Below are 11,934 nucleotides of genomic sequence, written 5' to 3' on the forward strand. Positions count from 1 at the left end.
AGTTTTTACCAACTCCAGAGTACTTATGTACGCTGATGACGTCAAACTTTGTGTGCAATATAACGACGCTTCTTGCCAGTCAGACTTACACACAGATCTTAAAAATTTTGAAACATGGTGCCGCGTGAACTTATTAAATAGCTCTAAATGCAAGCTAATGACATTCTCCCGTGTCGTTCCTCAGCCTGCAACTTATACGCTAAACGTCTGCTCTTTGGAAAGAAATAATATAGTTGATGATTTGGGTGTCCGTCTGGATCCTAAACTTGACTTTATCGATCATATTTCGTGCATGGTGAATAAAGCCAGGGGTGTGCTTGGGTTCATTAAACGGTGAACGAAGGAATTCAATGACCCCTATGTTACAAAATCTTTATATACTTCATCTGTTCGCTTGGGAAAGTTGACAACCGAACGGCATGGTCTATCTACAAGAAAAGGCATCAACATGACGGCTCCCTTTACTCATCGGTGGCCAATACCACCCAGCAGCGACTCAACCAACTCCCACGACGAGGCTCAAATCCAATCTCCACACCACCACCAAACACAGTCTCGGCGTCAGCATCAACCTCAAACCGCCCACCAACACCAGATGACAACAGAAGAAACGTAATCGCATATGACGACAGGGACGAGGCAGCTATGTCAACAAGCTCTGTTGAAGAATTTGAAAACGGTAATAGAAAGTCAACAGTTAATATCCTTCCAAAGAATATAAGCAAGAGAACCAAAAGAAATATTATAAATAAAGAAAAAACAAATAGCTCAATAATTACTATATCTAAACTTAAGAACTCTCCTATTACAGATTTGATAAATAACTAAAACATTAAAAAGACACCCTCTATCTACTTAACACATGTCACTTACTATATTGCAATGGAACATTAATGGTTACTTAAATAATTATAATGAACTATTATTGCTTTTAAAATCACAGAAACCAAACATTATATCCCTCCAAGACATATTCAAAAAAATTCTTTACAAACAGAGCAGACTGGGAAAAATTCGAAAAACTTTCAAACATCCTTAATAACAAATTCCAATATCAACTAAAACAAATAAAGAACATAGTAACACTAATAAAATAATACTAAATAGCGCTTATTATAGTATCCCTCAGTCCCAGCCCCCAAAAAGCCAACATAATGTCCCATGGTGGAACAAAAAATTAGAAACATTAAAAGGTATTAGAAACCGAGCCTGGAGATCCTTTAATAAAGACATGACCCAAAAAAACTTAATAGAATATAAAAAAAAAATTAATGCTCAATACAGAAGAGAAATCCGATCCAGCAAAAGAGATAGCATGCAAACACTTACATCAAGTATATCACCAGAATCCAAACCCGAAAAGATTTGGGATAAAATCAGACAATTCTGTGGCGTTCACAAATTAACAAATATCCACTGTATACACGACAACCATGTAAATACATCAGCTACAAACGCAGTAGATATTGCTGCCATATTTGCTAGACATTGGTCATCTCTTTCCGATGACAGCAACTTCTCCGAGGAATTCTTACATGCCAAACAGAAAGTTTACAGACAAAACAATAATGAACACACACATAAGGCAGCTGATTTGATTTGATTTGATGGAAAAACAAATTGAATATCTAGAATTTTGCGTAGCTCTAAACAGCCTAAAAGGACACACTCCTGGAAATGACAAAATCAACTATGACATGATACAGCATACAGGGAAAGCGGTAAAAATAAGAATAATTAACTTTTTCAACTCTATACTAAAATCATTTATCCCCCAAGCTTTTAAAATCAGTACAATAGTCCCAATTCACAAACCTGGAAAAAACAAAACGACCATAGACGCATATAGACCAATTAGCCTCAACCCATGCATTTCTAAAACGCTTGACAAAATCATTTCCAAACGACTGTGGTGGTTTGTTACTTCTAACAAACTCCTTAACAGTCGTCAGGTAGGTTTTAGAAAGGGGAAATCTGTGTAAGACTGTCTACTATATGTAGACGCTCTAATCAACAGGGCCCTCTCTGAAAAACGACACTTCTCAGTAATATCTCTAGATTTCGAAAGGGCTTTTGAGAAGATAGGACTACACACAATACACAACCAACTTACTAAATGGGGCTGCGGGCCAACGATACTAAGCTATGTAACGCAATTTATGACTAACCGGAAAATCAGAGTTAGAGTTAACCAAAAATACTCTTTAATTCACCCCCTCCATAATGGAATCCCACAGGGGTCTCCATTGTCTGTGATTCTATTCCACATTGCCTTTAACAGCCTATCAGACACAATAAGCTTGCACAAAAACATTAACTTTACTGCATACGCCGATGATTATAGCATAATTATTGACTTAAAAAACAAAAGAATCCACAGATAAATGTTGGCAATCTTTTCGAGGACATAAGGAACTGGTGTAATAAATCAGGAGCGTCTCTCTCCATTTCGAAATGTAAACATATACACGTATGCAGAAAGATAAACTGTAGCTGCCAAGTATCTACCCATCTTAACAGAATAGAGACAGTACTTACAATATTAGGTCTATCATTTAACTCAAAATACAAATTTAACCCTCACATACAAAAAACTTAAAAAATCCCTTACTAAGTCGACCAACATTATAAAATGCCTCTCAAATGAGAAATATAATTGCCAGTCACTCACACTCATTGAAGGCGTTAGAAGTTTGTGCATCTCAAAAATAGATTTTGGGCTTCCAATATACGGATTAGCACCGAAATCAACCATAAAACCAATACAAACCGTATTGAACAATGCGATCCGAGCAGCGTTAGGTGCCTTCTGTTCGACACCCACGTATAATCTGTACATTGAAGCAAACCTATCCCCAGTAGAAACCAGGATAAAACAGCTTCAAGCCAAACTTTCTCATACAATTATACACGCTAGGGACACTCCACTAAAACCAATAATAGAAAAGATAACAAAAAAGAAAAACCGGAAATTTAGAAACTCAGCACTTCAAAAAGTTATAGAGTTATGCACAAAAGTTGACATTCCCATAAACCCAATAAAAGTACGAAATATAAAAAAGCCTCAATGGCACCGAAAAACGGATGCCATAGACACACGCTTAAGTCAACATCACAAATCAAACACAAACCATGCAATATTTAGAAAAGAATTTCTACAGACCAAATCTGAACTTAAAAACTACACCTTTATATACACTGACGACACAATTGCATACGCGATAACCACGGAAAACGAAATATTAAAACAGGCCATTCTCCCACCCTACTCATCTGTCTTCACGGCAGAAATTGTTGCAATATTGGACGCCATTGAGATTGAACGGAAAATAAAAGGAAGAACGTGCATCTGCTCCGACTCCTTATCAGCAATTGACTCCATTCGAAACATTGTCAACTCATCGTACATCCCCTCGAAAATCAGAGGACTATTAAGTGACTTGTATCCTAAAATAAAAATCTTGTGGGTTCCGAGCCACGTCGGAATCAAGGGCAATGAGTTAGCTGATGACACCGCAAAAAATGGAACAATCTCACCTTTGATTACATCTCCTAACATCAACCGCTCAGATATCAACAGACACATAAAATCAATCTTCTCTAACAGCCATCTCAATCTCCTACAGTACTCTTCTAGTTGGTACCAAATCATAAACAAAAACAACTACAGTATTAACGATTATTCAAAAAAACCAGACATTATCAAACTCCCCAGAAAAATTCAAACCAAAACAAGAAAGGAAGCTAACTTCGGCACGCCGAAGTTTGTATACCCTTGCAGATTGGTTTTGATGTTTATATTATAGATTTAAATGCTGAAAACACTCACAAAACAGAGTTTCATTCATTTATGTTCACAGTTTGACAGTTACAGTTTTACATTCACAGCTTTAAATCTATATATATATAAAAATGGAGACAAAAAATGTTACTAATGGCATCACAAGAGAACGGCTGGGCCGATTTGGCTCAAATTTTTTTTCAGTTGTTTGTAATTGCGAGTAGAAGGTTATTACATACATTACATACATTTGGGAAAACCTTCCGGAAAAGTCGCTAGCGGCTCAACAGATGGACACACTGTTGTATGTAAAATTCTGAAACACCCTACAAAGATCATAGCTGCGTTGAAATTGTGTATCAATGAACTCGGTAAAAACTCGGCGTTCACGCAATGCAATAGGTATTCAGAATTCCCGTAATAGTCGGACGCAAGAGGAACGTACAGAAATAAATGCATCGATACGTGCCCAAATGGCACAGCTTCGCGCTCCACAAAGATCACCTCAAGCCCGACAAAATAATACAGAAAGACGAGCCGCAAATGAAAACTTGAATCGCGCTGCATTCGCATACAATCCTGAAACATCCTACAAGGATCTTACCTGCGTTGTTATTGATTCATTGTCTGTTGTATGTCAGCATTGCAATGCACCGAAGTTTCGGTTGGAAACCCCCGGCTTATGCTGTGCAGGTGGCAAAATTAAATTGCCCGTTTGGCTCACCCACCAGGGCCATTGTATTCGCTATTATATGGAAATTCAGCCAAATCAAACAGTTTCCTAAAGCTTGCACAAAAATATAACGGATGCTTTCAAATTACGTCTTTTGGAGCCGAGGTTGTTCAACAATCAGGCTACAATCCAAGTTATAAGGTAATGGCGTCTCTTTATTATCAAAATAACCAACACACATTTTTTTAAAATTGCATCCCAACATTCAGAATCAAGGGCAAATTCACCACCGAGCGGGCGCTTTGTTACCACCACAAAACAAAGATCATAAATTCCTTCAGATCTATTTCATTGGTGATTCGGAAGTTGAACTAAATCACCGCTGTGCAATTTTTACTGCAACTAAACGTGAAATTATTCAACAATTGCAAAACCTTCTCCATGAGCATAATGAATTGGTCAGATTGTTTAAAACCGCATTGGATATAATGCATTATGACGAACATAAAATCATTATCAGCGCTGACAAAAGACCCACTGGTAGCCATGCAAGACAATTTAATGCTCCCACTATCAATGAAGTCGCAGTGGTGATTGTTGGCGAGAATGTTGAATCACGCGATATTGTTCTTAAGCGTCGGGATAATGGCCAATTGCAGCGAGTTTATGAGACTCATCGGTCTTATGATGCTCTTCAATACCCGTTGATGTTCTGTCGTGGAGAAGATGGGTATCACTTCAACATAAAGATGGTCAATCCAACGACAGGTTTGTTTAAAAGTCATCACGTCTTTTTAATTCTACAACTGAGTTTGAATTCAAATTTTAGGAGAAGAAACGAATAAGAAGGTTAGCTGTATGAATTTTTATGCGTATCGATTAATGATTCGACTTGATGTTGACAATCATCTGTTAAGATACCGCCGTTTGTTTCAACAGTACTGTGTCGACATGTACGTCAAAGTAGAAACGGAACGTCTCAATTTCATTCGTTTTAATCAGTCGAAGTTGCGCTCAGACGAGTACATCCACTTGCGTGACGCCATCGCTACTGAAGGACACGCGGCCAACATCGGTTTTTTGACCATTCTCCCAGCTACTTATGTTGGAAGCCCGCGCCATATGCATGAGTATGCTCAAGATGCGATGACGTATGTCCGGAATTACGGACGCCCGGATTTATTCATCACCTTCACATGCAATCCGAAATGGCCCGAAATTACCAATTTGTTGCTTCCAGGACAAACATCCAGCGATCGACCTGACATCACTGCACGAGTATTCAAGCAAAAGATCACAGTACTTATGGATTACATTGTTAAGCAGAAGGTTTTTGGCGCAGTTCGTTGTTGGATGTACTCGGTTGAGTGTCAAAAGCGTGGCTTACCACATGCGCACATTCTGCTCTGGATGTTCGACAAGATCCGACCAGATCATATTGATTCGATTATTTCAGCCGAAATACCAGATAAGCAAACAGCAAGCTGCATTCCATTGTGACAACGAGCATGATCCATGGCCCTTGCGGAGTCCACAACCCAGAGTCAGTATGCATGAAAAACGGAAACTGCACAAAACGATTTCCCCGTCCGTTGACGGCTGAAACAATCAGTGGAAACGATGGATATCCATTGTATAGGCGTCGTTCTCCAGATGATAACGGCAAATGGATCGAATTAATGGTGAAACGTAACGAAACAAACGTAACAGTAATCATGGATAACCGCTGGATCGTTCCATATTGCCCGCTTTTGTCGAAAACGTTCTCAACGCATTGCAATGTTGAGTACTGCAACTCTATCAAAACCATCAAATACGTTTGCAAATATGTGAACAAAGGGAGCGACATGGCGGTGTTTGGCATTGCTGATCCGAATGCAAACGACGAGGTGACGAAATTTCAACTTGGAATATCCATTATTTTTGCAAAAAAATTTGTCAATCCAACGAAAGGTTTGTTTAAAAGTCATCACTTCTTTTTGATTATCAACTAATTTTGAATTCAAATTTTAGGAGAAGATAGGAATAAGGTAAGGTAATAATGTACGTCAAAGTAGAAACGGAACGTCTCAATTTAATTTGTTTTAATCAGTCGAAGTTGGGGCGAGATAAAGTTCGCCGGGTCCGCTAGTATTTTATACATTTACCGATCGCTTCTATGGCAGCTATATAGTTGTCCGATTTTTATGAAATTTATACCATATTTCTAGAATAATAAAAAAAACGTATATCTCAGAGTAGATCAAAATACGTTGAAAAACAACGAAGCTATAATTTTTTTTCCTATTAATTTCCCGATCGTTCCTATGGCAGCTATATCATATAGTCGTCCGATTTTCATAAAATTTTTTACCAAAATTCAGAAATAATATAAAATGACCATATCTAAAAAATGTTGAAAAACAGCAAAGTTATAATTTTTTTTCTAAAAAATTATCGAACATTTGTATGGAAGCTATATGATATAGTGGTCCGATCCGGCCCGTTCCGACATATATAGCAGTGAGAGTATATAGAAGACTATATGCAAAGTTTCATTCAGATAGCTTTAAAACTGAGGGACTAGTTTGCTTAGAAACAGACAGACGGACGGACGGACAGACGGACATGGCTAGATTGACTCGGCTGTTGATGCTGATCAAGAATATATATACTTTATAGGGTCGGAAACGTTTCCTTCACTGCGTTGCAAACTTCTGACTGAAATTATAATACCCTGCAAGGGTATAACTATCCGATTACGCCTTGGACACACTCGGCTTACACACAACTACAGACTATTGCAGGCCATAACCAATACCTGCCAATTCTGCGACAACACCACAAAGTCAATAGAACATATTTTAAACGAATGTACAGCATTTCAAAATCACAGAACCTCTATTCCTAATTCAAACCTTACCCTGCTTCTCTCCAATCCTACAACGAGCAACCTCCTTAAACTTCACAATTTTCTTAAAAAAACAAACCTCCTACACCTTTTATAAAATAAAATCAATATTTAAGATAACATAAATTTAACCAATAATCAAAACTTTGAACTATAATATTTGTCAAAATAGAATAATAAGAATCAAACTTCATAGATTTTAAGAGAAAACTTTGAATGAAATACCTAAATCCAGTCAGCCTAAAGCCTAAGTAGCTATGGCTGCTCCCCATCTGTTGCTTTAGTTTATAACTTTAAGCAAACAGAATGTAAATGAATAAATAAATAAATATTTCCTTCGCGCCTATTAGACTATTTGGTTGTTCTCTTCGAAAGAATTTGATTGATCAAAACGGTTGACCGTTTTGTGCGAGCTCTGCCTTTTTCACTGGTAGCGCCATAAGCCCTAACCAGCATGGATTTATGCCAGGACGGTCTACTACCACAAACTTCTTTTGTTTTTAATCACTATACTAGTAAGTAAAATCAATTATGCAATCGGAAATAATTCTTAGCAATACCCAAGAAAATGGAAAACAAAATGAATTATTATAAGTCTCGAAAAATATCATAAATTAGCTTATTATCGTGCCTATTTAAATGGTATTTAAAGTGGCCTTAAGCGTCCATAACGTCACAGTAAATTAATTTTCGCTCGGCGTTATAATCATATTTAAGCAGAATTCATTTGCACCACTTTTTTCACGTATTAACTCCGAATTCAGAGTAAACAAAGCTGAAATTGTTATAAACAGAAGCATTACCCTTTTTTATTTTAATGATATAACTTATAATGGTTACGGACCTTGGTTTTTAAGAATATACGAATAAGTTAGTGTGACTGCTTGCTACATCTCCTTTTCACTGTTCAGTATGGCCCGGTCCTCTGGCTTTTGACATATCAAACATTTGATCACCCTTCGGATCAGTTTCCCCATTTGGCTACCAGATGCGGACTCTGGGTCTCCGTGGAATTTCTCGGATCTTACCTCCTGACTTGCTAGACTTTCTTTGGGCCCCTCGTTAAACTTCAGGTCCGATTGACGACGCACAGTAGCGCCTCTCGAACAAAAGCCGTTGCAAAAATCGAAAAAGTCATAATCGCAAAATCGATTTAAACCATAAAAAATCGACAGAGAATTTCCCAAGGATTCCGAATCTGTAACCAAAAAAATTTTAAGATTTTTTTTTGAAGATATGAGCATTCAAAGTCGAAATTGTTTTCCGTGTATGCGTCATACAACAAAAAATAGGTAAATTAGTCGACTTTCAGGCAATATTACACAAAAACTACATAACCAATGGTCTTGATTTTTTTTAAATGACAGGTATATTCATTACCTCTTATTCAAATAAAAAAAAGGGTAGTTTTGTGTGGGCTTGTACAGGTAAATCGCTACCTGCTAGGTGTCTATTTTTTTTCACCTTTTTCTTGCTAAAGTAGTCTATAACTTCTGAAGCTGCCCAGAGCCGGCGACTACACTAAGACTACGCACTGCGTGTATCTTTCCTGAATTAGAATCCGTTTAGAAAGTCTGCGTCCAGCTGCGACTCTGGCATTGCGAAGCAAAACACTGAAACAACTCAGGGTAAAATATACCAAAATACCGACACAATTTCATACAAACCAACAAAAAATACTCACTGTAGCGCTCACGGTTCTGTGGCGGCTAAACTTAGAAAAACAAATTTTTTTTTTCAGTTTTCAAATTATTTTTATCAAAGCAAATACATTAAAATAAAGATAAAAAATTAAATCAAAAATATTTTTATAAAATTGTCTTCATTGCGAAAAAAATATTTCTTCACTTTGATACCCTTTAAAAAGGCGAATGAGTGGGCGTGGCAGATTTTCCAATACATATGTAAATTTTACAACAATTACCTGTCAAATGGCGTTTAAATTATTTAGTTATCTTGTTTTGTTCAAAAGTTATGATTTTTGCAACGTAAAATGAGAAAAGGCGCTACTGTGCGACGGTTGTCGTTTTAGGCTTTCACTACATGCACTATGATTTTTCCCCTTTTTTATACCCTTGCAGGATATTATAATTTCAATCAGAAGTTTGCAACGCAGTGAAGGAGACCTTTTCGACCCTATAAAGTATATACATATATATTATTGATCAGCATCAACAGCCGTGACGATCTAGCCATGTCCGTCTGTCCGTCCGTCTGTCCGTCCGTCTGTCCGTTTCTACGCAAACTTGACTTGACTTCTATATACTCTCACTGCTATATATGTCGGAACGGGCCGGATCGGACGACTATATCATATAGCTGCCATACAAATATTCTATTAATTTTTAGAAAAAAAAAAATTATACCTTGGCTGTTTTTCAACATTTTTGCATAATTTTTGAGATGTGGCCATTTTATATTATTTCTGAATTTTGGTATAAATTTTATGAAAATCGGACGACTATATCTTATAGCTGCCATAGGAACAATCGTGAAATTAATAGAAACAAATTATAACTTGTTGTTTTTCAACCTATTTTTATCTACTGAGATATAAGCTTATTTTATTAGTTCAGAATTTTGGTATAAATTTCATAAAAATCGGACAAATATATTATATATCAGTTTTCACTCCGAGCTTCAAAGAGTAAAGACGTGCGACCGATCAAATCCCCAAGCGACAGCTTATCAGCAAATAAATCTATATTTAGATCAATCAGTTCGTGACTTATTTGCGCAAAGCGGTAAAAAACAACAAACACAAAGACTAAGTGAACCAAACCAATACTCTATAGGGCCCGAGCCCAACCATACCACGATGTCTCGACCACCCGACCGCCCTTTGACAACGAACAGCACGATAACAAATGAAGCAAAATACATAATAATTAGTAGAACTGACAAAAAAACATTCGAGAACATTAACCCATTTATAATAAAAAAAGTGGTAGACTTCACCTGTAATGGAACAGTCGAAACGTGCAAAAGAACAAGAGCAGGAACCCTCCTTATCAAAACAAAAAACATTCTACAAGCCCAGAAATTACTTAAATTAAAAATTTTCCATGACTTCCCAGTTAATGTCGAAGAACATAAAACACTTAATACCTCTAAAGGTGTCATCTACTCCAACGACCTGCGGAACATTGACGAAAAAGAAATATTAGAAGAAATGAAGCCACAAAATGTGATAGAAGTCCGTAAAATTCTAAAAAAAAAACAACAACGAAACAACAGAAACTGGCTTAATTATTCTGACATTCTCCACAATTAACTTACCGGAAAAGATATGGATAGGTTATGAAGTCGTCCAAGTACGCCCATACATTCCACCACCAATGAGATGCTACAACTGTTTAAGATTTGGACACCCCACGGCCTTTTGTAAAAGCGAACAAATTTGCGCCAACTGCTCCGAAAAAAAACACACGGACGAAAACAATATATGCACCAAAATAAAAACATGCATAAATTGCAAATACGAAGATGAAGAAATTAAACACCATAACGCAATGGACAAATCCTGCCCTGCCTTCATCAAGCAAAAGGAGCTTACTGCCATAAAAACACTCCAAAAAGTCGATCACAAAACAGCCCGCTACATCTACAACACTCGCCACATCCACCCACCGATCCCCTTCTCTCTGAAAGCCGCACTGCCATCACAAAAACCATCTACAAAAGAAACAACAACACATACTACTAAAGCTTCAACTACTAACTCATCAACACCGATCAACACTACCAGACAAATCATTAACTACGACAGCTCCCCAGAAGAAGCCATGGACACTACTGCATCAACATCTTTATACTCCACTCGCTCCGAAATCTCTGACGAACTAAAACTAAAGATATACACAGCTAAGTCCAATAAACTTGGTATTCCCCTGAAATCAAAAGAAAAAAACACCCAAAAGACGAAAACCGAAAAAAAAATAATAAAAAAATAGCAGAACTAATGATTACCTAAATAATTACAATTACCTACAAATACTTATAAAAAACAAATACCCCAAAATCATATCTATTCAAGATACCCACCTCCAATCTACCAACAATATCCCGATCCCAATTAACTTCACTCTATATCACACAAATAACTCTAACAACCCCTACGGCGGAGTAGCACTTTTACTTCACAACTCTTTAGAACAACAACAAACTCAAATTAGCAACATTAGTTTTGATTCAATAGCCGTAACTGTAAACTCTAAGATTAAATTCACCATAATTTCTAGCTACATACCACCAAACAAAAAATTTACTTTACAAGATTTGCATGACACTTACAACTTTATCGACACTCCACTCTTAATAACAGGCGACTTTAACAGCTGGCACAAAAGCTGGGGCTCGCAAAACAATAACCCACGAGGAAACATACTATTCAAATTCATAAACCAGTCTGTATTAAACACACTTAATGACGGCTCACCCACCCACTTCACTACACACCACACATTCACCCACATCGACCTCTCGATCGCTTCTCCGGAAATAAAACTTCACTCCAAATGGTCAATTGACAGTCACCTCTCAGGAAGCGACCACTTCCCGATCTCGATTGTACTTTTTGAAAACGAAACA

This window comes from Drosophila kikkawai, chromosome 2L, assembly GCF_030179895.1.
Source record: "Drosophila kikkawai strain 14028-0561.14 chromosome 2L, DkikHiC1v2, whole genome shotgun sequence".
Lineage (NCBI taxonomy): Eukaryota > Metazoa > Arthropoda > Insecta > Diptera > Drosophilidae > Drosophila > Drosophila kikkawai.